The 27,137-nt window shown below is 40.0% G+C and overlaps 1 protein-coding gene across 1 annotated transcript in view; it reads left to right on the top strand.

Annotated features, from left to right (window-relative positions):
* The first annotated feature begins 501 nt into the window (after nucleotides 1-501).
* Nucleotides 502-27,137, top strand: part of USP9X (ubiquitin specific peptidase 9 X-linked) — a 100,213-nt gene continuing 73,577 nt past the window's right edge. Inside the window, exon 1 of the mRNA XM_065677123.1 lies at nucleotides 502-1,294. The gene's annotated coding sequence lies outside the window, so the exon portion shown is untranslated. The remainder of the gene's footprint in view (nucleotides 1,295-27,137) is intronic.

Here is a 27,137-nt window from a genome sequence, read left to right as displayed (position 1 = left end):
TCCTCCCCCTCGTCGTGCCGCACAGGCTCCAAGAGCGGAGCGGTACTGGCCGCGGCCGCCGGGCCGAAGGGGACGCGCTAGCAGGGCAGCCCGAGACGCCATCCCCCCCTCCCTGAAGGGGCCCAGCAGGCGGCAGCGAACGGGAAGCCTGGGCCTAGACGGCAGCGGCCGCGCTGACGTCATTATCCGGGCCCTCGGCGCGGTTCGTCCGGCGGGTCACAATGGAGCCCGCTCGAGCCCAACCGGCATGAAACGGCCGCGCGCGCTCATACGAGCCACCGTCGTCGTTACCTGTTCCCCTTCCCCCCCCCTTCACTCTCCCCCCGCCGCCTTCCTCGTGCGCTCTCCCTCCCTCCGTCCCTCCCCGCACACGTAGGGGTGGGGGGCCGGCGGGCCGCGGCCTGAGCCTCGCCGCTGCGGCGTGAGTGACAGCCCTGAGGGGTGGGGGGGCGACGGGGGCGGGGAGCGCGTCACGCCGTTCGGGTGGCGGATCCGCTGCCGCCGCGTTAGGCCGGGGCCTTGCAGCGCGAGCCGGACGCGGAAGGCTCTGTCGGGGCCGCCATCTTGCCCAGGGCCCCGCCAGACGGAGCTGCGCTGCCGCCGCCGGGAGCGCGAGGAGCCGCCGCCGCGTCTCGCCTCGCTCCCTCCCTTCTTCTCCCCACCTCCACCTTTCCCTCCCCCTCCCGCACGCACGGAGCCGTAAGCGCAGAGCGCTTCAGCCGCCCGGGCCGGCCCCTCCGCTGCCACCTTCTTTCCTTCCTGCCTGCCTGCCTGCCTGCCCCCGCGCGCCGCGGACGTTGCCGCCCAGCCGGGCCCCTGGTCCCGGCGATAGGAGCGCGGTGCGTGTGTGCCCCCTCCCCCGCGTGCGCCCCGGTCCCTGGACGGGGCGGAGCGCGCAGGCCTCGGCCAAGCCCCAACCGGAGCCGAAGCTCAGGGCCGCCGGGCAGGAGCTGGTGACGCAGGAAAAACGCCCCGGCGGTGCCGCCGGCGCTGGAGAAAGCGAAGCGGCCGGGTCCGGGAGCTGAAGCGCGGACAGCGTTGGAAGCTTCGCCCTGCTGCTTCCCGTCGCAGTACACGGCGTCCGCCTGGGGTGTGTGTGTGTGGGGAACCGGGGAAGCGGAGCCGCCCCCTCAGGCAGCCGGCTGCACGTCCGGGATCGCAGGGCCTGGCATGAGACTCTGCCCTGCTGGCCGCCTGGGATGAGGCAGTCCTCGGCCGCGTTCCTTCGGCAGCACCTAGGAGGGCACCGGGCCGTCGCAGCAGCAGCCGCGGGACAAGGGGAAGCCGTGTGGGGGTGAGTGGCGGAGCGCCGTGCCCGGGCGGGGCCGGGGGCAGGAGTCGGGGCCGAGGCCGGGACGCGGCGAAGCGAAGCGGCTGCGTGGGGGCAGCTGTTGGTGCTGCAGTCGGCGGCCGCCGCCGAACGGAACGGACGGAGGCGCTCCCCGGGGATGGGGCTCCCCGCGTCGGGGTGCTGGACGGCGGGGTGCGGCGGGGAGGAAGGGCCGAGTCGGGCCCCGCGGGGCGGGGAGCGGGGGCTTGGGGGGTGTGAGGGCAATGAGCGGAGGGTGGCGGCGGCAGCGCCTCCCTCGCAGACCCAGGCATGTGGCCCTGCATCGCTGGTGTTTTGGAGGGCAAGGGAAAATGGCTGACGGCTCCTCATCCTCTCCCGGCTGCCGGCGGGTGGAAGTGCTCCGCCGCCCCTCGGGGGGCTCTGCCAGGCGTCGGGCGGCTCCTCCTGCCGTCCACCCTTGTGCGGCCGGGCGAGGAGGGCCCGGTGGCTGCCCGCAGCACTGCACCCAGCTTTGCCTCCTCTGGTTCTCCTTTCCCTTCGCACCGAACGCCATTACTGAGGTGGAGTGATTGGAGCCGTGTAGGCCTGGGCGACGCCTGGAAATAAGGCCCTGCCGAGACGCTTTTCCTACAGTCTCAATGAAAACCACCAGCACCAGCTCGTTCACGCCCGCTGTAAACATTATTAACGCGTAGGCCCCTCCTCTAGTCTCGGCTTCCAGCAACCCTATTTCGATGCACAAAAAGCATTTGTGGCTTTTTTGCATCTGCTTCCTCTAGCTCGTCCTGATGTATCTCCTCGAAGTTATGTCTTGGAGCTTGTTTGTTGCGATTTATTTTAGGCAGTATAACCCCCTCCACTTGTCCGAGGTGTGCGATACAGAGGGAGGAGTAGTTGCATGCAGTTCGGCCACAATTATTCTCTGTTAACTGTCTTCAAGAAAACGGAGGGATTTCACCAGTTGGATGGGTTGTTGGGTTTTTTTTTGTGTGTGTTGGAAATCGCTAATAATCTGTGCTAGCCCACTTTGTGTGGCATTGTTTGTATGCAGAGAGAGTAGCATTTGAAAATTGTTCAGTTCTTAAGCGATTTTATACTCAAGCATCTGAAAATGTTGAGGAGCTTTTTAAGATGCCATATTTTATTTTCAAGTTTCTCCATTGAAGTCCAGTTAAGTGTTTTGAAGATGTACAATAACACACAAGACACAGCTGTATGGGGGGAAAAATATCTTTCAGAAAAGAATTGTTCTATTTAAATACTCAAAAGACTCCCTGTCTTACTGTAGACATACAGTGTCTGTCTCAGCTGTCTTCATGTTGTCTGTACAACTTGATTTATATTCACAATTCTGCAGTTGTATTCAGATCACTGGCCGTTTGTATCAGCCCAGAGGAGACCCTCTGAAGTCACAGGCCCAAAGCTAGCACAAGGCCCACTTTTGCTGACCTAGTTGCAGAACTGGGACCTGTATTCTTAAAAAGTTGTTGAATTTAGATGTTAATATGCAGTGTTAAGTATACTGGTGGCAACACTTGTTATGACAGAAGGACTAGGTAAGATGTGTTTTTTTTCATGAGGCTTCTCAAATGCCTGACAAGTAGATATTAAAATTACTATGTTTAGGAAGGGTATTTGGAAGGTTGGCCTTTATTGATTATGGAATTGAAAGGGTATCTCTAGTAGGAAGGATTTAAGGGTGGCTAAAATCTGTAGATAGCTAACTTTATTCTAGATATTTCAGTTTTACTTTGAGGTATTGGCAGAACTTCTCACTATAAATGTTCCTGAGCAAGTAACATTTATTTCAGCAAAGCCTAAGTCATACATGAGTATGTTGGCGTCTTTGTTTTTGTTTTGTTTTTTTTACAATGCTTTTGATTCTTTGAGTTGAAGTGACATTTATTCTTTGAACCAACAAAGTACAGTGGCTAAAATTAAGAATTTTGGGGAAGCATGTAAAATACATGTATTGATTATTCTGTTGCAATACTCTGGACAATGGTGATGCTTAGTGATAGCTTTGAGTGAAAAGCATAAACAATCATAAAGCTGCAGTGGAAGAAACTCAAGTATCAGTATGGGTTTTTTTTTCTGGGGGTGGGGAGATGGGGAGAGGAATTTAGCAAAAAATAAATGTAAGATTGTATCACAGTAACTGTTTCCTTCTCTCCAATATATTTTGTAGTTTTCTTGCATGTAGGTTTTTTTAATGATACTTCTTTTGGGTAGCTCCTTTCTTAATCTTTCCAGGCTGCTGCTTCATGTCTTGCAGAATTTGCCCTTGTGGCAATAATTCTGCCCATTGAAATGACAGGAAGACTACATCTGGAGGTGGTAATCATGAGGATAGTGGCATCAAAACTGTTTACTCCTTCTGTATCTGTGGAATATTGCCTTACATAAACTTAGATAAACATTTCCCACATTGCGGTGCATTTGTACTCAGAAGTAGACAACTGCAGATACTCTCTGTTCTAAACACACACTTTGAGGTTTATGGGTTTTATTAATATTCTAGAATTCTTACAAGCGAGACTTGGGGTAAACAAAAATAGTGGATTAGTGTCTGTTCAACAAAAATCAGACTTTTAAGAAGGTAATGGTACATGTAATACCTTAAGAAAGTAATGGTACATGTAATACCTTTGTTCTAAGACATTTTGTATTTAAAATTGAAATTAGTTTAGGTTTCACAGTATGAATGCAGCTTTGGGTAGAAAGGATAGGAATTCAGTTACTTACTAGTGTGAATACATAACTTTTAAATGGCTTTAAAGTTACGTTTCTGCCAGGTGTGTACTGAAGATATATAAAGTTCCATGGGAAATATTTCTGTCCTTCCTGCTCCAGTTTAGAAATAAGTTCAGAACTTATTTCAGGTATTTGAATGGCAAGCAGTTTTGTGTTAGGCAGTTCTCTGAGTGTTTGTATATATGTGTATATACATTTATTTATCCCAGAAATACTGTTTTATATATCCTAAGAGATCTAAAAGCTATAGGTATGTTTTGAAAACATCCTGAACAGGATAGACTCATTTCTGAAGTAAATGAATCAAGTGTCCCTTACTGTTTTTCATGTAAAGCATGATTGATTCTTTTTTTTTCTCAAACCCCAACAAAAACACAGCAAGCTAAAGCCCCCAAAACTCTTAAACTTTTTTTTTTAATTTGTAATCATAAATATTGTTTAATTGAACTAGTAGTCCTGCTTATCCAGCACTTGCAGAGACCAATGTCAGGTGATTGTCTGAAGCTGTAAGAAATGTTGCTGTTTTTTCTGTTCTCTTGAAAAGCTGTACATGTGAAGGTTTTTGTATCCTTTAGAAAATTGTTTTCTGGATGTTATCATTAGTATTAATGTGAACGTGGGGACATGGTTTCTCTTGTTCCTGGTCTCTTTTAAGTTTTTCTGGTGACATCGATATGTCTTCTCTTGAAACTCTTTGTAGTTGCATCCAGTTTTATTATCCATATCACCTTTTTTTAGAACTCTCAAGCTGTAGTCAAGGGTAAGTTTTGAGAACACAGCTTGATAATGTCTGTTCTTTGTTGTAGTACCTTGTCTTTGCAAAGCTAGCAGTGCTGTGTGCACTTGCTGTAGCCTTATGTCATACAAGGTGCTTATGGCACCTTGAAACAAGAAAACTTCTTGTTGTTTTCTTTTACATAACTGAGCTTTGTTATGCATACTGTCTCCTTGACACAAACCTAATGAAAAAAAGAATGAAAAATTAAACTATACTGTGTGCTGTACCTACCCTGCTGTACCACAGTCTTGTTATTTCATTTTTCTTAAGAGGTTCTCAACTCTGCAATATCGAGTAGTGATGAATGTCAGTTGCCTAGCTGTCTTGCCAAGCAATTGGTTATGTTTAAGAAGAGCAGTTTGGTAAACCTTTGTATTGCAGAATGGTAGTTAAACAGTCTTTCTGTGGCAGAGGTGAGGGATGCAGAGGGGGTCTTTCATAAGTATATGATTGTGTGCAGTAAGACTTGGGTTTTTTTCTGCCTGTAAAGTTTGAGCTGCTTTGGATTTGTGTATTAGAAAAAGGCAGTGATGGTAAAGTTCTCCCACTCTTACCAAGAATTAGTTTTATGATGAGTTGAGGTATCTTTTTGAAAGTTATGTTGTATTGGCTGTCTCTGTTACACTTAAGGTTGTAGCATGGTTTGAGAATATTGTTTAAAGACTCTGTACTTCATGACAGAACTGTGTTTTGTCTTAGATCTTCTTGTTCAGAGTCTTGAATAGATAGACAGTGGCAGAAAGCCATTCTGTTGTGACTTGACATCCTCAAAATGTCAGCTCCTGCATTTCTGAGACATTACAGTGTCCACTTGAGCCCATTGGTGCTTTGAGCACTTTCTGTAGATCTGGTTTGGTAAAATCGTTTAAAATATTGAGTGCTGGTAAGGTTACAGGGGAGCTGTTAAGAACTTTCCTCACAGTAGAGGAGAGGAGTAAGAGAGATAAGGTCCTAAAGTGGCCACTTGTGACTTAATGTAAAATCTTTTTGCTGTTTTTTTCCCTCTTAAAGGAGCTTAACAGCACAGCCAGTTCCTTCTGCATTCTCGTTGTGAATTTTCTGATACTCCATTTTATAAGAAGCCATCAGTTACTCATTTTATTTTGACAGTTGAATTCAGTCTGCTTGGTATCAAAGCTTTTTGGTTGCCAGCTGTTGACATGTTTTCAAATAAAAATTAAAATGGTGAGAATAAATGCCATTTGGATACAGGTGTGTTCACAGGCGGATTTCTAATGTAAACTTTACTGATGTATGGTTTTCTTAAAGGATTAGTTAGTATTAACTGTGAGAATGATTACTTGCTTTTGTTTAACATCTTTGTGCTAGCACAGCTTCAAAAGAGGTCCGTGGGATGTAGTTTTAAAATCTAGTTATGTTTTGAATGCTAGTATATTCAACTTTTTTCATGAAGTTAAAATGAAGCCTGCTTTAGAAGTAGTGGATAGCTATCAGGAATGTTATTGTGGGAAACTTACCTATAGCATCCTTGATCTGCTTATAAAACCATTATGTAGCCCTTTCTTGTGATTCAGTTATACATGTAACTGGCATCAGAAAAATGCATTTTTCTTGCATATAGATCTTTGCATGGTCATCTTAGCAAATCATATCGTTTGGTAGTTAGTGTTTAGTCATGAATTCACTCTTAAGTAAGGAATGATGCAATGTGGTATTCCCTTAAGATGTACATTTGTGAATGGAAAACTCACAGAAGAAACCTTTTTCCAATTTTTTTATTTTTTTTTTTTTTAGAAGGCAAGATACAAGCGTGTGACTCCTTAATGTTTGCTCATGTTCTCTTCTCCTGCCTGCTATAAATTGTAAAAGACTTCTCTGGTATTTTTATTTAGCAGAAGTGTTCAAATGAGTGCTTCACAATAATGAGAAGTACTTGGAGGGAATTTCAAGACTAATGTTTCATTTAGGTTTCATGTCAACTATCCAAAACTCAAGTAATAGAAAATTGTGCCTAGAAGAGCCTTTGCTTAAGACGAGTAGTGTTGGGTTTTTTTTGTAGCAGCTGAATGGTAACATGGAATGACACTAAAATGTGCATTATAAATAACACAGACTTCAATCCTTAGGTCACTTTAATGCTGCTTAACCTTTTCTGTAGGTTCAGTGGGGATGAGGTGTGGGAAGAGGAAAAGGTAGTGTTTTGTGTTTGGGTAGTCTTAGCTATCATGCTCTAAATTGATGAAGAAAGGAGGAGATTGTTTAGAAACATGTTCAGTAAAGAAAAAAGTGATGTGTGTCAGGTAGGATCCCTCAGTTACCAGACAGGCTTTTTTGGTTGAAGGGGGGTGTCCTTGCTAGCACTGTGGTGTGGGCATAGTGGTGACAGGCCTGTATTGGTTGTGGGTGGAATTTCAGTTTTCCTGTGCAGAAATGAAAATTGATAGTGAGGAAAAGAAGTTTCTTACTTTTCTAATACAAGATGAGAATGAATATTGTTGTCAAAATCTACTATCATCTCAGTAAATGAGCCTTTCATCTTTGGTGTTCAAATTTTCTGCTGTCTTGGCAGTTGAGTACTTCAGTGTGTTTCTGAACATGTTTCAACAGAAAAGTCCATGAATTTGAAAGTTAAATAGGAAAGGTGGATCTGCGTAGGTAAGTAGGTTGGTGAAAGACCAGAATTTTGATAAACCAAAAGCTTGAACTATAGTTTAAACTATATTACGTATTAGAATTTGTATGTTTCTAATTTAGAAATAAAATGTTGGGGTTTTTGTGTATTTCTGTTGTTCCCTTTTAATGCATTTTCCTGAATCCTTTAGGTTTTCTTTTTATTTTTGAAATTGTAATGTAAATTCTCTGGACCTTGAAGGTGGAAACTCCAGTGACTTGTTCTACAGTTTCAGACTCCAGTTTTGCGTAGCCCTCCATATGCCTTGACCTGTCTTTCAGACAGCGCTTTGTTAATCACAGTGGGACCTTAAAATCTCAGGTGCTTTTTCTGACTGTTTTTAATTGTGTGTGTGTATAAACACACACACAGAGACGTATGAGAACACACATTCATGCAATGGAACATTTTCTTGAGTTGATATACTGACTTTTTTTCCCCTAGGTGAGGTAGTAATGTCAAATTTCTTAAGTGCTTTATAGCTCTCTTGCTGTGTCGGAGTGTCTTCATGATAGTTCTGGTAATTAGATAACCTACAGGTTGCCCAAAAATTGTTGATGTTCTTTTTCTTGTAGCAGTTTGGCCAGATTGCTGTTGTTGACAGTTTGTAATGTGTCTAGTGAAGATGTAACTTAAAACATGAATTCTCCTTATGGCATTTGAGAAGCCATTAATTCCTTTCACTTCCATGTTTTAGGATTGGGAAAACAGTTTTTTTAGGGTTTGTTTGGGTTAAAAAAAAAAAATATATATATATATATATAATGAAAAGCTTTATAGTGAAATTAAAAGCTGCTTTTTCGTCAGTGGCAGTGGATGCAGAAAGGTAGCGCTGCTATGCTGTGTTAGTGGTAGTGAAACCTTGCTGTAAGATAGTGTGTCTTCAGCCATGGAAAAACCCCATGTGATCAGTATCAGCCTCAGGTTAGCAGGTGTAAGACAAAAGTTTTTAATTTCTCTGCCCTGTCCTAAGATTTTTCACTAGATGTCAGGATGCATTACCAAACCCTCCTTAATGAATTTCCCTTTTTCTTCATATAATTTCCCCGATATTGAAATGGATATTTAGAACCAGTCGCAAATTTGGTGCCTGGAGGCAGCTAGATGAGGATAGTGAATGACCATATTGTTAGTTTAGTTTTGTTGCTGGCAAGCAGTAGCCAAAATGAGAGTTTGATTTGGAGATGCACAAGCGCTGTGCTGATTGATCCTTAGTTGCTACTTCAGAAGATCATCTTTTTCTAAAGTTTAAATTGTACTTGATACTTGGTATGCTGTTTGCTTATATGCTTATATTTGGTTAGGGTGGGGATTTAGAAAGATTTAGCGGTTAAATAAGTTATCTAGACCAGCAGAAAGTAACTAACATTTCAAAGCAGAGAATGGGAATTGCCTATGAGAGCTGCTTTATGCTGTTAAGTATGTGCTTAGACTATGCTACACCTACAGTTTGGGTACTTTTCAGTATTGATGACCCGCTGTGGTTCTTCACAGTAGTTCACACTTAAAATGCAGACAAACCCTTCAGTTTTACTTTTGATTATTCCAACAGCAAAATTTTGCTTTATATGTGAGTTTATTATTGTATGTTATTTAAATTCTAAATGGCAGTTGTCCACTAGAATTCTTTATTCCATGTATTTTTAATATAATAAGTTTCTTTAGTGCATTTGACAAAGTTCTCAGAACTTGTATGCTGGAGATGAAGGATGGGAGGAAGAAGCCTTAACCACAATGTTGATGTTTTAAGTAGTTCAGCTGCAATGTTTTTTTTCATCTATAGCAATTATGAAGACATTATTGGGATGTTTTTCTGTAGATACAAACCCCCTTTTTGCTTCTTTCACAAGCTCTTAAGATAGTTTCTTTTTTCTTTTTTTTTTTTTTTTTTTAAGAAACTTTCTCTTAATAAGAACTAAACAATTTTTTGTTTAATTTTTTTGTAGTTTGCTCCTACTTGCATGCTTGGTCTGGTGGTGTCAGTCTGCTTTAAAGAAATGCTGTGGTGAGATTTTATTGATCTGATGAAATGATTGTCTATGCATTTACCTTTTTTCTTTTACTTCCTGAACATCTGCTTAATTCAGTCTGTGATTTATCATGCCGTTCTTTGTTGAAAGTGTTACAAATTCAGAGTGCACGGTTGTTATAGTGGGTATCTTCCTTTGTACTTCTTGTTTTTTCCCTCTCTCATACTTCCAGATAGCTAATGCTTCTGAACAACTAATGTTTTGTTTCACCAAAGTTGGTGAGGTTAGTTGTATACTTTGCAAAGACTTTCTTGCTGGAAGAAAATATCTTCTTTACAGACTAAAACATCTTCTTTACAGACAAAAACTTGCCACAGGGTGTATATAATCAGTTGGGTTCTTTTTCTGTGCTGAATTTGTAAATATGAGGTTCATGTTTGAGGTGCCTTATTTTTGCTCAGATGTTTGACAAATACAAGAGCAAAATTTGTTTTTCCCACCTATAGTACATACTGTTTCATCAGGACTTGGGGGTTGTAGTACTTGAGTGGATTCCTCAGCGGAACTAAAAGCTTGATTTTTTAAAAATGCTTCCATTATTCATTTTTCAGTGGAATTATCTGACAGCTCAGCAAAGGTACTTAAAAAATGTGTGTGGTGGAAAGCAAATGCTGTAAAGAGACGTGGAAAAAATTCACAAGTCATGATCTATTCAAGCATTTTATCATGTAAAGGGGGATATTTTCACTTGGGTAACTTAAGAAGATTCCTCTAAGCTTACGTAAAAGTGGAAAAGGGGGAAATACAAGAATGAAACTAGTCATTAAACCAGTGGGGTTCCCCCTCACCCCTTAGTTATGGACTTTTCCTCTCATTGGATCCTTGACTCATTCAGCCTAGACGCTGGATTAAATTGAATTGTCATTCAGTATTTTATCTTTAGAATTCATGCTGTAAATGCATGTGTTACATTGGTCTGAATCTGATACTGACTGGAATTACTACTTTGTTAATAAATTTGAGAGGTGCTTTTCACTCCCAGGTTGTGCATTTCACAAACATTAATGTATTGTTTCTCACACCACTTTGCAAATTAAAACGCTTGTGTTGTCTTTTGTTTTACTAATGAAGAATTGGGGCACAGAGGCTGTAAACTTCAGAAGTACCTCCTGTCATAATTTCTCAATGGATTTGTGTTAGATGTTTAAGGTGTTAGACACAGTTTATGTTGGCTTAAGTTGCTCTTGTGCTCCCTCACTCTTCCTCAGTTTTACCTTGATCTCACTACCCAGAAAAATGAGAGGAGGATGAAGAGGTTAATCTGAGAAATCTGTGATTTCTCCAGCACTGTATATGAAAAAGACACAGACAGAATTAACTTCTCAGGAGTCATATATTGCTGTCTTATAACCTGCAGATTTCCCTTTGACTTCAGCAGTTCTGTTTCTTTTCTTGTAAAACAACATTTAACTTTTGGAACAAATAAGGTATGGACAGTTTCTCTTCCTGGTGCCTCAGTTGGTTACTGTTTGCCCAGGGGACTTAGTTTGATGGAAATGAACTTTCATTTGATGGAAATGAAATTACAGTGGAAACCATATTATTCTGAAAATCCAAAATTATGTAGGAGAAAAATGACAAATCCAGCCTTTGACAGATTTAGGGAGCAAGGTCTGTCTCTGCCTCTCACACAGGCACAAAATTTTGTTATGTGAAAATTTATTTTGCTAAGAAGTAGTAAGACATTGACTATCACAGTGGATACAGCTGTTGCTTGCACTCAGGCACTCATACTGTGTCATCTCTAATTCCAGTGTTTTGACCTGGATCTCCAGACAATAAAGTAGTCCTGTGTACAGTTTTTTTTAACGGTGGCCTGTTTGTTTGTTGTTCTTTTTTTGTGGTTTTTTTTTTTTGGGAGGGGGGGTGGTGGTGGTGTTTGGTTTTCCTTTTCTGGTTAGCCGAAATGAAATCTTTGCTAGCTTCTGTTTTCTACATCATCTGCATTGCCTGCTTTAGTTTTGTTGCTGATTTATGTGCTTGTGGTCAAATTATTCCAAGTGTTACTGTTAAACTAATTTTCCCAATTTACTGTGATCAATTAAGTATTCCAGGGGTTTTGTCATAATGTCCAGGGTAAAGACAGATTTTTTGCTATCTTAGACTTCTCACTCTTAGTCTTGTTTGCTCTGGCTGCTTAGTATTTCTTTCAGTGGCTGAACTTAGATATTCACAAACTGACATTCCTGGAATTTTACCAACTCTTAAACAGCTTTCTCTATGTGCATTTTCCTGTGATATCCATTATGCTTGAGGAGAATTTCAGTCTTTATGACAATTCTGTGTCATCAGGACTCATCTCTAGTCTAATGTATGTGAACCTTGGTTGCTGTTATAGCTAAATATGTGCTATATAACTGTAATTGGCTATATTCTGTTTCCTTCCTTTTTCTTCTTTCAGGGTGTATTTCGTTATATATTTGCATTGGTGCTGAAAGTTGTTTTTATCCATGGTTGTATATTCTTCCTGTTTCTCATACCATTGTTAGTGTTCGTATGGCATGTGATACAGCTGAAAACTAAAATGATTTTCATTCCTTTCCCCCAGTTACCTTTTAGCCAGATTGGCTTCTTGATCTGGCTAACTATGTGGTGACACAATGGCTAATGTTAGTGGTAAGAAGGTGGTCAAGATGAAAGTGAGCAAGGTTGCCCTCCTCCTCTTGTGACGGTGGAGACCTGGTTTCAAACAGACCATGAAGCTGTATCTTCAGCTGAGGCTTGTCCACGTGCAGAACTACAATGAAACTTCTGTCCCAAAATTTATCAGGGTGTAATACTCTTACTGGGGTATAAGGTTGCTATTTCTCACTGACATTCCAACAACGGAAGCAGAAGAGATCCACGTGCACACTGTGATGGCAAAACTACCTTCTGAGTGTTCTGTCACTGTGACTTTGCGCTAGTTTAAGTATTGTCCCTATAAGGAACAGTTCTGACACTTGTCTCTCTTGGCCTGTTGATGGATTCAGTGGTATTTTTATAGTCTATTTTGTATACTGGAAGGAGGTGCTCTTTAGCAAGAAGATTGGTGTGGTGGGTTGTAGTTTTTTAATGTTGGTTGATTTTTATTTTTTTTTTTATTTCAGTCTGAGCCGCAACAGTATTTTTTAAACCCATCCTTAGTCCTTAGGATGTGGTAATAGTTGATCATTGTCTCCTGTGTTTCTTAATAAAGAGGGTTATGACATGCTTTCTGATAGGTTTTGTAGGTACAGGAGTATTGAGTTTCTGGAACAGCGGAGTCACTTTTCGGTTCTGCTGGGGGAGTAGTAGTGTAGTAGAAATAATTACCCTGTTTCTAATTGCTTTCTTTCTAGGGTCTTCCATACTTATTCCTGTTAAATTTCCTCTGCTGTTTACCTTTTTGCATGTATATACAATCTTCACTGTGTTAGCAGAGGAGCATTAACACAGAAGACAAAATTGCTGTTCCTGTTGCCACTTCTTATTTCTCTGCAGAGAGGCTGGGATTTTTAAGGGGAGTTGTTAGGCAAGTTCTCTGGAGCAGACAGATAATTTTCAGTGGTTTCTTGAGCATTCATTCTGCTTAGGCAAATGGCTTGTATGAGCTTAGTTGGAATGGAGCATGTTTAAGGCAGACGGTCTTAAGAAAAACTGTCAGCTTATAACACTTCTGGTGAGCTTTTGAAGCTTGATTTTTTCAGAGCAAGTATCTTCTTATTGAAATGGTTGTAAGGCAACAGGAAATGACAAAATGTTTACTTGCAGTTAGCTGGTATGGAACTGTACACAAATGTCCAGGCTTCGTTAAGCAGTTGGTACACTGAAAACTTGTTGGAAGTTTGTGCAAGTTTGCTAAGCACTTAACAGAAGCTTATTGAAGCATGAATTTTAACGCTGACATCACTTTCTTGTGTATTTGAGACATTTTAAATTATGCTTGATAGTGCTGGTAGTGTTTGAGTTCCTGTGCTTTCTGATTGAAGATTACATGAAAAGCAGAGTTGGAAAAAAAAAAAATTAAAGCTAGTACAGTAATGGAAATGCTTAGATTATTTGAATTTAAAGCACTTCAAAATATCTTGGAATTTCAGAAAGTAACTTTTGTCATGTTCCAAGAATGTAAAATGCTTCTAACTTAATATCTGGGTGAGATGCTATACTGTGCTTTATTTATTTGCAGCTAACCAAGCAATAAGTTGTGTCAATTTTATATTTTGAGAGAAAACTTCTGTAATGTGTGATAATGTCACGGGGAATTTGGAGTTTAGACTAATACTAATAATTATTAATTAATTAGTTAAATAGTAATTTTGTTTAGTGTAATGTTTAGCATAGTTTAGAGAAGTCTTTAAATTCTCCATAGCAAACATAAAGGGAATCAGAAGGGGCTAGGCTAATTTTTGCAGGCTAACTTTAAAGTTCACTTCTCTAACAGAAGCTTTATAGTATAATTGTGGTGGTGGCATTGGGTACTGCACGCTCCAGTGATACATCAGGTGCTGTATTTAAGCATGATTTAACAAAGAGTAACACACAAGGAAAATGTAGATATAACATTCTAGTGTTATCCATAATTCATTGGCTGAATGGATTTAGACAGTATTTCAATTATTTATAGTGCTGAGTTTTGCAAAACCTTAAGTGCAGTATGCTATAAATAATTCCGTGTTTTAAAGCTGCAAGTGGAATGAACCTGGAAGACGGCATGATGTTCTCCTTTAGATACTAGAGAAAGAATGAAGGTAGCAAAAGCCATTCAGCACCTACCAGTAGCCTGGTAGTATCCATGAACCTCCTCAGAAATAACAGAAGCTGCAATGTATTTATGTATCTCAGGGGAAAAACAAGACTAGGGATGCCACTGAACATGAGAAGTTATGATTTGGACATGTGCATGGTTTGGTGGGATCTTCCAAGGACGGAACGTTGAAGTGTTATTTCCGTTTCTGCTTTGTTCCCCAGGAAGAGTTGAAATGAGTAGTGGATCAAAGGGAGCGTTTTGATTTAAACTTTTTTCACAAAGTTTTTAGATTTTTGTCAGCAGTTAATGTTCTCTGTAATCCTTAGGCAGTTGGACTAGATGGTCATTGTAGGTCCCTTCCAGCTGAAAAATAATTCTGTTTAAATATTCATTGGAGGAGGAGGCAGATACTTCGTAGTTTTAGCTTCCTCAGTCCTGCCTACAAAATTGTTCTGAAAGAATCTGAGATTTCATTCTGAGCCCTGCAGCAAAAGAACACAACTTCCAGGGAAGTTGCAAAGGTCAATGGAGCTGGAGGATAAAGGTTCTTAATAATTACTTAGGGTTTGAGCCCTGCTCCTGAAGAGAAGTGAGATACTTTGTGGAACCTTTTTGGAATCTGCAAAACTCATGTTCTTCTCCTGTTAACCATAGGACTCTATTTAGAGAGAAATTACAGAACCTAATGCAACCTAAAATAACAATAAAAATTTTCTTCGTAAGTCTTAGAATGAAAGTTCTTGATGTGTATCAAGGTTTCACAGCTACCCTCACAATATCAGGTGCAAAACTCAAAGCTTTGATCACGAAAGAAGAAGGGAATATCCATTCCTGAAGACGGAATTTTGAAGAATCTTCTGAAGTGGTTGAGGAACTGGAGGTTTCAGTTTGGAGGAAAAAAACCTGTGTAGATGCATCAATATTTTGTTTATTTTTGTCAATCCGAATGTGAATATTGCGGACTTCTTATGGCAAATCTAAGCAAAATGGGGGGAAAAAATAATGCTGCGAAATGATGTGATGCCTAAGTACAAACAAAATCAAGTAGGCTTAAGCTACTGTGAAACAGAATATTGATGATATTAATCTCTCAAAAATGAAACTAAAGTGACACAGCTTTTTACAAACAAAATTTTTGGCCTTGTTTTAATTTGCTTTAATACTTTAAAAAGTAGTGCTCAACAGACATAAATGCAGTAGACCATTTTCTTAGGTTAGTGGGGTCACATGGAAGGTTACGTGTTAACAAAATCAGATGTGATTTTTTTTTACTGGATTCTACAAGGTGATATACTTCTTGGGTCATATGAATTGATTTTCTTGCTGAGTTATTGCTTTTAAGAAACCTGGACTTCGGTAAAAATGGTATTTATTGCTCTTTCTCTGGCATGATGGAACTCCTTTTAAGAGCCTTCTGATGAAGTGCTTTTTTGGCTTTGTTTTTTAATGCTGGAGACTTACTATTCTTTCTTGTGTGTAGCTGGTAATAATTTTTTTAACACCCTCCTATTATGGATTTTGTTTCTAACCTGTTAAAAACCTAGACCTTCCTTCCCATTTAAGTCTGTATTTTGCCTAAGTTTTCATCTGCTGTCTGCTTTAATTTCCAGTGCAAAACCACAACGTCATGGTACTTAGTTCCTCAGTAAGTTGTAAGATAGTTTCTAACCCCTTTCAGTGAGAGAACTGCAATAGATGGAAATACTTGGTATGAAGATTAGTGTTACTGAATATATTAATCTTTATCATTTACACTTTAAAAGTTATGTTTAAAGATAGTTCCTGTGCATGGGCATTATTTTTAATTGGAAGGGTAGGTATATATAGTTTGTAGTGGTATCAGCTGGTTTTCTTAGTACTGAGTGCTATTTCAAACAGCCAGTAAATGTTTTCTTGCTTGACTAGCCGAAGATTTGCTAAACACACATTTTATATGTATTGGTTCTGTTCTTGGAAGTCTACAAATTGAAAGTTTTTAGCATGAAATATATCTTATTGTATTTATGATTTCAGGCTTCAGAACTGAAAACGAAATATTATGTGTGGACATCTTTGAAAAGCTGTAGGGAAAAGGCAGATCCACACTGCTTTTTCAGATTTTGTATGTGTGCGTCATTGGCAATTGCTGCTTTTTGAAAATGTTGGTTACAAATACAGTTTGTATAGTACTGGCTTCTCAGTTCTTTTTCTTCCTTGAAAGACCCCAAAGTTGAAGACAGTAGAAATAGCACTCTTAAAAAGACATCTTTATTCCTTTACTTCAAGGAATAAGATAAATAGTGGTAGGAAATGCCAGAATTAGGCTGCTTTGGAAGTAGGTAGTCTCTGGTGTTCTATCCTGTTTCTGGTCTTGTAATGGGTTCAGGTATTGTATTAATCGTGTTGCACTCTCTTCTTGCTGTGGCAGCTAATTGGTGTGGAGGGTATCTTTGTTGCTACTTTCTTTTTCTAGATGTAAAAGACTGTAATTCACAGGTTTCTTACCAGTTCTGCGACCAAAATTATGTGCCTCTGTTAAAAAGACAACAGTTCTGAGATTTATCCATACAAACGTGCCCTTGTGGTGTTCACATGCAGTTGATTTCCTAGAATAACCATGTTTCTAGACTTGTTTCCCGATATATACAAAGCTTTCTGCGTGTCCTTTTGGGGGGGGATGATTAACCTGATGTTTGGTTATGTCAAGTGCAAATTTTATTGTTCTAGGCTTATAAAATGACCCACATTACTCTGTGACATGTTCTCATTGTTTATCATCCCACTAGTTTGTGTGCCATGTGCAAAATTTGTTAGTAATTGTATAGGTTTGTCTGTGTAATTGGTAAAATTGAATAGTATGGGATTGAGAATTGATACGTGAAGGGTTTGGCTAGGACTGTTGTCCTGTTTGTTGAAATTGTGTTAATAATTCTGGTTTCGATCAGCGTAGGCTTGTGGGTTGTGGTTTTTTTTTTTTTGTTTTTCTTACACCTATTCCATTTAATTAGACAAATGTGTAAAAATTGCAGTACAGGAATTCAGGTGGTCTTGTAAAATCTTTCACATTGATGACAAAATATTCATTTAATCTCATTTATGACTGTAAGAAGTTGCACGAGTGGCTATGAGATTCACTAAAGAGGTTTTTGTCCAGAGATGGTTGTTTGATTTCTTCTCTCCATTCCCCCTACTCCTCCCCCCTTCCTTTCTGCACTATTTTGGACTATATCCTGTTTTTCAAGATCTAGGAGAAGTTATGTCTGTAGATTTCTCTTGATTCTTTATTATATCTTAAAACTTGAGTGCAGCTTCTCTGGGTTTCTCATTTTAAAATATTTAATTTTTTTTAGTGTATTACATTATAAATATTGGGAACTGAGGTTTTTTGTTATGACACTGATGCATCTCTTGTGTTTAGAATCAGAGCAGAAATATTTCTTCATAACATGGTAGAAGAGATTAAGATGTTAACATTTATTCAGTGAGTTATATGGCGGTTGCTTGGATATTTTTAATATATTATGAATGTTAATCATATGTGTGTATTAAGAAATCCATATTAGGTAAAAAATAAAAATATAGGGATAATCAATTAGAATAAATTTGAAGGCTGTGTATTAAATTAATTGCCTGAAGAAAAAGATTCCTTTGGGATACATCATTTTGTTTTGTTAGTGTATTGCAACATGTTTATCCAAAACTAGATTGTAGTACAAAGTACAAAAAAAATGAGGCATTGCTTTCTACCTGCATTAGTCTGAAACAGTTTTAAAGACGTAACTCCAGCAGGAAACTGAACCTGTTGCTATCATTGTCTAGTTGCTTTCTGAGCTACTGCTATTATAGTTAAACAAAAGAGAAAACTTTCAGTGTTGGTACAGCAGTATAGTTTGTGCTCATATGAGGAATGTGAATTGGAAGGAATTGTACGCATCCTCATGTAGGGAAGATGAGTACTACTGTGTAAACTTAGGTGTCTGGTCTGTTGTCTCTTTCAGACTTTTGTAATTCATCCCATTCTGTACATTCCCAAAGCTTTTCATTCCACTTTCATAGTGTGCTTTGGCAACTAGTAGGAAGCCGTTGATACCTCAGTGCTCAGAATTTTTTTTAATTACCTCTCTTCCTTAGTGCTTTGCTGTAAAAGTTCATGTCTTGCTGAGAAAAGCCTTCATTACTTAGGTGAAATTAAGCCTGTATTTTTTTGCTACCCATAATACTGAGAATGTATTTTGATTTTCCCCTTTGACTTTTGAGCATACAGTAATGCTCTTTCTAGCCAAAAAAGCGGAGCAGTCCAGTTGAACATGAAGTAACATTAAAAGTTAATTATTCCTTTTTAAAATGAAGTAAGAATGAATGTTTTTTAAAAGTCTTAATAATGTCACGTCTTTCAATTTTTGGCATTTGGATTAATGCTTTAAGGAAGAAACTGAGTTCTTAAAGTGTTCTGGACAGTAGACTTCACTATACAGGCTGGAGAGGTGTAAGTATTACATCCATTTTAGAAAGGAATGAACAGCTTGAAGTGTTTGATACAGCCATGACCAAACTAGATTTAGAGCATTTAGTCAGTCTTCGGTACAAACTTTAGGCATACTAGTTTCTTGAAGTAATGAAAAGTAGGCAAGATACAATAATAGTTACTTCACAGATGATAGAGGATCAACTAAAAATGTGTGTATTAGTTTTAATCTAGAACATTTTTTAAATTTAAACATTAAACTATGCTTTGTCCTTGCTTCTAGTGTTCTGTGGCTGCCTGTAAAGGACTGAGCTTGCAGTTGGACCTGCAGTATCAAAATCCTGATTGGCTATATCGCCAACAACATGGAGTTTGGGTTGCAGAATGGCAGTCTCCTGCATAAATGAACTGTAGCATAATTGGAAAAAAGTATAGCATTGTGTTGCTTAGCAGCATGAGATTGAATCTCTGTCTGAAACATGTGCATACTAAAGTTCTTAGATCTGATTTTTTTTATATTTTAGTTTAAAGATTGTTTCCTGTTGTAGCTTTTTCTTTTAACCCAAGGTGAAAGAAAGTCTTGCCCGCGTCTTTGCATGTTCATTGTGAATTCAAGAAAAAGGCTGCATAGTAAGTGAAAGTTACAGTTCAAAACATTCAGGCAATTTTTAAAATAGATTTCAGCATTTTCCAGATAGGAATGACTTACTGAGTTTGCTTTTCTTAGTTCAGTGCATGCATTTACTGATGGTTTTTTTCATTCACTTGACTTAAAAGTTATCGAGTAAGTATGTTGGGAAAGACCTTTAAGATCATCAAGTACAACCATTACCCCAGGACTGCCAAGAGCACCACTAAACTATATCACCGAGGGCCTGTCTGTGCAGTGATTCCACCACTTCCCTGGGCAACCTGTTCCAATACCTGACTACCCGCTCTGTGAAGAAATTTTTCTTAATATCCAATCTAAACCTCCCCTGGCACAGCTTGAGGCCATTTCCTCTTGTCCTATCACTTGTTACTTGGGAGAAGAGATCAGCCCTCACCTTACTGCAGCCTCCTTTCAGGTAGTTGTGGAGAGTGATAAGGTCCCCCCTGAACCTTCTCTTCTCCAGGCTAAACAACCCCAGTTCCCTCAGCTGTTCCTTGTAAGACTTATTCTCTAGAGCCTTCACCAGCTTTCTTGCCCTTCTCTGGACCTGCTCCAACACCTCAATATCTCTCTTGTATTGAGGGGCCCAGAACTGAACACAGTATTTGAGGTGCAGCCTCACCAGTGGGAATGATCACTTTCTTGGTCCTGCTGGCCACACCATTTCTGATACAGATACTTCATTCTCACTTTTGGAAAGCCTGGTTTGTTTTACTGTCGTGACCTGAATTCTTATCTCCTAGCATAAAACTTCATATTATCTACCTACTTACCAGTGCTTTGAATGTATTTTCTTACTCACTTGGAAACAAGAATTTAACTAATACAATTGCAGGGGCTGTAAATTCTACATCCCTTCTCCTTCTGTCATTGAGATATATTGAATATCATTGAGTATACAGTTTCATGCCAATGTAACTCCCACTGAAGATTCCTGGGAGTGAAGGACTGGTCATACTGGATGGGATGCTCAGTCTTGCTCAGTGCTTTGTCCATGACAGTGACCTGGAATGTATGCCTAGGGAAAAGCATGGCAATAAAGCCACAGCTCACTTCAGGGAACACCGGTAATGGACTTAACTTTTGCTGCTTTTGTATGTAAGGCATTGACAGCTTGGTTTCTTGGTGCTGTATCTTTGACGTTCTCTGTCACATAAGCAAAGCACTTTGCCTTCAAAATAGGACCTGCAGTTGACTTTCCTGTTTGGTAGCCAGAACTAGGTGTATGATCTGAAGACCTGACCTGTTGTTACATTATCTGTGAAAACGTATCATGTACCTTAAGTAACCAATGGTACACTGTCTAACCATCACATGCCTCTACAGTTATTGGCAAGTGAATGTCTTTTAGAGAAAGACACCTGTTGCTGCTGTCCAATTCCCTTTCAAGGGCTGACCTTCATTGATTATTGCCTTGAAGTAAGACAGTAAGTCTCTAATCAGGTAATATCCATAATTTGTTGCTCAAGGAGAAGGAAGTGTCACTGCATAAAGATAACATTTTCTGCATCATTTCTCTACATACTTCAGCATAGAATGCTGTGTAACTGGTACTTGAAGATACTGAATGCATGCAGATGACTCCTTTGAGACCAGATTTATGGGGTTGATAGTTGTGGTCTTTCTGCTTTGTCCTTGACCTGACAATATGCGGTGATACTTTCTCTTGGACGTTCACTTTCCATGCTTTTATTGCACAGAACATGCAGTAAAATTCACATGAATGGTAGGTGTAGGAGCATCTTGTACAAAGTGAAGTCGCATACTGTTAAAGAAGGTGTATCTTAGCTAAACTAAGTCTCAACACTAAGCTTTGAAGTTGAAAAATAGTCCTGAAAGACCTCAAGTATGTTGCAGGACATCTCTCTATTATGTTATATGATCTTGGGGGCAAATAAATTGTATGTTTTCATGGATGTTTCCAGTGTTTCAGAAACTTATGCTGCCAAGTGTGTTAACTTGAGATGTGTTATGTGGAAAGATAAACCAAAAAGGTTGCTTGAAGTAACCTGTTTTTCAGTCAGAACAGTTTTAGTTCTGTTCAGTCAGAACACCAGCAATTGCAGTTACTCAGAATATGTCTTTTACAGTTATCATTTAGAAATTTCTTGCTTTGAAATAGTGTGTTGGAACCTGATGCAGTTAAGTCGCATTACATTCACTTCTTTACCAGGAAAGGAGCCTAAATTACTTGTTTTTGTAATATAAACTATTTGAACTAACGTTTTATCCGATTGCTGCTTATCAGGTATTTTCTTAACATTGAAAGGTAGACACTTCTTGCTTTACTGAATAGTAGCTTAATGACAAGTTTTTCATTAATCATTTAATACATTTCAGTTTCAGTGCATGCCAGTGTTAATGAGCGAATTGCTGAGGCCACCAGTTTTCTATTCTAATTATATAAATAATTTTCTCTTCCTGAAAGACATAAGGCACAGAGAAGAAAGAAAATGATAAATGCGTGGGGGTGTGCATAGATGTAGCTACTGAATTAGGTCAGTGTTACAGTTTTGGGGGAGGTATTTCTAGATGAGAAGGCATTTTGGTTAAAATAAAGGAATAGGATAGAAGGTTAGATTCCCAAGTCTAGATTTTTTAGACTAAAATCAAGTCGTAACCATTGTGATGAGTCATTTATTTGGATTTTAAGAATGCAGTTCCCAGAATCCTGTATGAAACAGATCTGTGATGCCTTTCAACCTAAAATTTGTATTGCTGAAGTTAAACTTTTTTGCAGTACAGCACTCAGGATGAAAAAGCACATCTGCTGTGAGATCCCATTAAGATATGAATGTTCTTCTGTAAACAATGCTTAGTAATTATTTTTTCTTAGCACAGTTGTATGATTCTGACACTACAGTCCCTAATGAAGAGCCCCTCCCCAGCATCCCTATAGGCCCCCTTCAGATACCGGAAGGTTTCCGTGCAGCCTTCTCTTCTTCAGGCTGAACAGCCCCAACTTTCTCAGCATCTCCCACGTGAAGACAGGCTGAGAAAGTTGGGGCTATTCAGCCAGGAGAAGAGAAGGCTGCTTGGAGACCTCATATCAGCCTTCCGATACCTGAAGGGGGCCTATGGGGATGCTGGGGAGGGACTCTTCATTAGGGACTGTAGTGATAGGACAGGGGGTAATGGGTTCAAACTTAAACAGGGGAAGTTTAGGTTTGATATAAGGAGGAAGTTCTTTACTGTGAGGGTGGCAAGGCACTGGAATGGGTTGCCCAGGGAAGTTGTGAATGCTCCATCCCTGGCAGTGTTCAGGGCCAAGTTGGACAGAACCTTGGGTGACATGGTTTAGTGTGAGGTGTCCCTGCCCATGGCAGGGGGGTTGGAACTAGATGATCTTAAGGTCCTTTCCAACCCTAACTATTCTATGATTCTGTGATTTTTAGAAAGCTCTATTGTTACATGTTGAGTAGACTAGTATCCCGGCATACATTGTCACCACACTTTAAAGTAGATTTTGTGGTGCGAATCTTCTCTTGTATATAACCAGAAAACTTGAAATAAAGGAAACGTAGGTTTGTGTCCCTACATAGGGATTACGTAATGCACAGGAATATGTCTTTCGAGGTCTGCTGCTGTCACCTGTCACCTTGCATTTGGTTTTTTCTAAGACTTGATATTTTAAGTACACCTGGGTCGGAGCAATCCCAGGCACAGCTACGGGTTGGGCAGAGAAGAGATTCAGAGCAGCCCTGCAGAGAAGGACTTGGGGGTGTTGGTCGATGAGGAAAAAATGAAAGTGAGCCGGCTTCAGTGTGTGCTTGCAGACCAGAAAGGCAACTGTATGCTTGGCTGCATCAAGAGGAGCGTGACCAGCAGGTCGAAGGAGGTGATCCTGCCCCTCTGCTTTTGTGAGACTTCACTTGGCATATTGTGTACAGTTCAGGTGTCCTCAACATAAAAAGGACATGGAACTGTTGGAAGAAGTCCAGAGGAGGGCCACGAGGATGATCAGGGAGCTGAAGCACCCCCTGTATAAAGATTGGCTGAGAAAGCTGAGTCTGTTCAGCCTGGAGAAGAGAAGGCTGCGTGGAGACCTCATAGCAGCCTTCCGATACCTGAAGGGGGCCTATGGGGATGCTGGGGAGGGACTGTAGTGATAGGACAAGGGGTAACGGATTCAAACTTAAACCAGGGAAGTTTAGATTGGATATAAGGAAGAAGTTCTTTACTGTAAGGGTGGTGAGGCACTGGAATGGGTTGCCCAGGGAAGTTGTGAATGCTCCATCATTCAATGCGGTGTTCAAGGCCTGGTTGGACAGAGCCTTGGGTGACATGGTTTAGTGTGAGGTGTCCCTGCCCATGGCAGGGGGGTTGAAACTAGCTAATCTTAAGGTCCTTTCCAACCCTAACTATTCTATGATTCTAAATAGCTAATTTAGGAGAAAGGCTGTATGTGTTGGGTTGTTTCATTTACTTTTGAGGAGATGACATTGAGAGACTCAGATGAAAGTGGTGTGAGGAGTAAGCTGTATTAGAAAAGTGTGTCTCTTGTTCGTTATATGCTTAAATGCCATCCTTTGTATTTGCCGTTAGATGTTAATCCTGTAACAGAGCAATATGTTCGTATTTGCTTCCTATCTAGCACTTACCCAGGAACCTATGTCTGATGTTTTTTTTTTTTCCTGGCTTTTGAGAGGGTGCTTGATTACTTTGCTTACCCGAACGAAATTAACCTATCTGCCACATAGTCAGGAGGTTGCTGGCATTGGAAGCTGAGGTGAAGCTCAGATGTGCAACTACTAAATGCTTGAGCCTGGAAGGAGAGGCCCTTCCTGGAGGGTAGTGCCATGTCCAGCATCCTCTGCATGGTGTGCTGGTGTTGGAATGCTCCTTGCAGTGAGTGGTGTCTTCTAAAAGGGAAGCATGCAGAGTCAAAAAACCCATAGCTGTCTTTGCCTGGTGTTACTAAAGTTACAAGGAGTCAGGTGAAGCAAAAGCTGAGTTTTTTGCTTGTAATTTAGTGGTGGATCAGGGTGACATGAGGAGATAGAAGAAGCATGGCAAATTGGAATTTGCTTGGTTGGTAATCGAAAGCAAATGTTAGTGGGATTCATTTGGCTCAGTCATTGTAGCCTCATAGCATCGCTTGATGAACAGTGGAGTAGTTAGTTTGTCATTTAATCTTGATCTGTCTCCATCTTGACACTGTATCAAAGCATCCATGCAAATCTTTGCGTAAAGAAGATAGGGTTTTTTTAACATGTCTTCACGTGCTGAATGCAAAATCAAATATAGTAGAGATGAGCCATATATAAAAATTAATATAGAGTCTCCATTAGAATTCAGCTGGATATGCGCAGTTTGAATTTTCTGTTGTCCTTTCTGTATGCTTAAAAGCAAGGTGTCGATGTATCAGTTCACATTTGTCTAGAAATAATTGATGTTTAAACGGGTATAAAGGCTATTCTTGAGCTGAACCAAACTGCCATGGTGAGTTTTAACTAAAAGATTGACTAGTCTGAATTAGAGAAGTGATGGGAATTTGAAATTCCATGGTTAATCAGTTCTAAAGACAAAAAAGCAGTAGTGTGTTCTCTGTGGGCGTGCAGTCTGGCATTTTCCGTGAAACATAAATGGTTAAATCAGTGGCTGAAAACAGGACTGGTGAGCTACTCCCTTCTAATGCTGTTTAAAATCCATAAATTGGAATATTATTTGTCATTACAAAAACGTGTTTGTATACACTGTAATTAGAAGGGAAATATCTGAAAAGAATAACCTTGCAATTTAGAATATATATAGATACTACAAGAAGCAGTGAAACCATTTACTAGAGTGTTTCTAGTTAGCTGCAGCATAACCTGAAGTTACTTTTGTATCTCTGAAGACATCACACAAATTGACTGGGGACAAATGATGAACTCATTTAAGAAGTTGGCCTGTAAATGTTCCGTATTTGCTAACATCTACAAAATTCTGCATATTTTTGTTACACAGATTTTGTTTTACTCTGTGAATTTACAAGATTTTGAATAAATAGGTCATTTCAGTAGTAGTTTTCTTGTATGTCCTAGTTAAATTATGCTGCTTACCTTGAGCAGAAATGAATTTACAAGGATGCTTCACCCAGACCCTCCAGCTAAACACAGTATCTGAAAGGTAAATTCACACTAGTGTAAGTCTGTCTAACAGGAGAGCTGCAGTTTTGTCCTGGCTCCCTAGCTGGCATTAGGATGAGAACTCTCTTGCCTTGTAGTATACCAGCTCAGGTAATTAAAAAATTGAAAAATCATCACAGTCTTTGTAAGTTTCAGAGTTTTCTGCCTTGTTGTTTCCTTTAGTACTCTGGATTATCTCACTTCATGATAGTTCAGCCAAAAGCATCGGAATAAGAAATACATGAAACAGAAGCTGCTTGCACTTGATGTAAGATTTTGTGGAACCATAACTGCCAGTGATTGCTTCTTTCTGCATGGAAACAAACCTAGACTAGGACTGTTGCTGAAAGGAGCAGTTTCACCCTTTTCTGGCCTCTCTGCTGCCGTGTTTCCTTGCTCAGGAAGAATGATTGTGATTAAGGAAGGTTTATTTTGGTGTTAGTTGGTTTAGGGCTGTTGAAAAATATAATGTAAGTTGGCAAAAGTTAGGTTTCATTGGTTCATGCAAGTACCTGGAAGCCTCAGTTGGATAGTGCAGGGGAACTGACTGCATTGAACTGCAGTAGATTGCTAGATTGCAGGGGGGTTGGACTAGATGATCTTTTTAGGTCCCTTCCAACCCTTGGGATTCTGTGATTCTGTGTGTGTTTATGTATGTGTGTGTGTGTGTGTGTATATATATGAAAGACAGGGAACTTAATCTTGTTAATACTTTCTGGCTAGTGATCTTTCTAAACATCAATAGTAAACTATTAAATACTCAGGAGGGCATTTAAAAAGGAGTACCAGTTAAAATATATTCATTATCAAAATTGCATTTAAACTATTATTCCCCCTCAAAAAAAAAAAAAAGTTTGAGTTTATAATGTCTTTGTTCTGGACTTAGGAGGCTCACTGTGAATATGAATTCTGAAGGACATGGGTGGATTACAGTTGACTGTGTTCAAAGAATAGAGTTTTGTTCAGAAGTGGGCATTGTTCTAGTGGAGATCTCAGAGTTTGTTGGTGCTGTTAATATTGGAGACTGGGGAGAGGAGGGATAGTGTTGTATTCAGTCAAAATTTTTATTGCATATGTAATGGTTTGCAAATCTGTGCTATTTAGGAAAGGATTTTTAAGTGTCTTGGAGAAGAAAGATAACTTGAGATGAAATGTCATAATTAAACACTTAAAAATGTGCATAGCGTTACAGCAGAAACTTCACTCTAAGTTGATAATTTGAAGCTTTTGCTGATTGAGTGAGAAACTTGGCACTGTCAAGTGAATCTTGCTGAAAGCTCATACAGTCTACAACTCTACCTGGCTTTTGAACTTCCTGAGTTCAAAAAGCTTGGTGTTTATGTGGTGCTTGGAAGCCTGAGTTGTTCTGGAAAATTTACGTTGTGTGTTCTGTGGTTACACAGTGCCCTGTGGCATAGAGTGGAATTGCTGTTGTAATGTAATACAATTTTTATTTCTGTATATAACACAGTGAAGTTGAAACACATAGTGACTATTGAACTGTTTGTGTATCGTGGTTACAAGATCAACAAGTAAACCTGATGTCAGAATTTTCTTAATATAATCTACTGAAGTACTTTGTGGGGATGTGATGGGCTTTGCAGTGGGCCTGAAAGGCCAATGGACCCAGAAATGTGCTAGAGGGGAATACAGGTCAAATGTCTTGGGTAAAAATGGATGTGCTCGTAGAAGAGGTTTGGCTGCAGGGCCTCTATTAGTCTTGGCTGAGGTAGAATCA

The sequence above is a fragment of the Lathamus discolor genome, chromosome 4, assembly GCF_037157495.1.
Source record: "Lathamus discolor isolate bLatDis1 chromosome 4, bLatDis1.hap1, whole genome shotgun sequence".
NCBI classification, from domain to species: domain Eukaryota; kingdom Metazoa; phylum Chordata; class Aves; order Psittaciformes; family Psittacidae; genus Lathamus; species Lathamus discolor.
The sequence above is the reverse complement of the archived record's forward strand: the minus strand, read 5'-3'. Positions and strand labels throughout refer to the sequence as shown.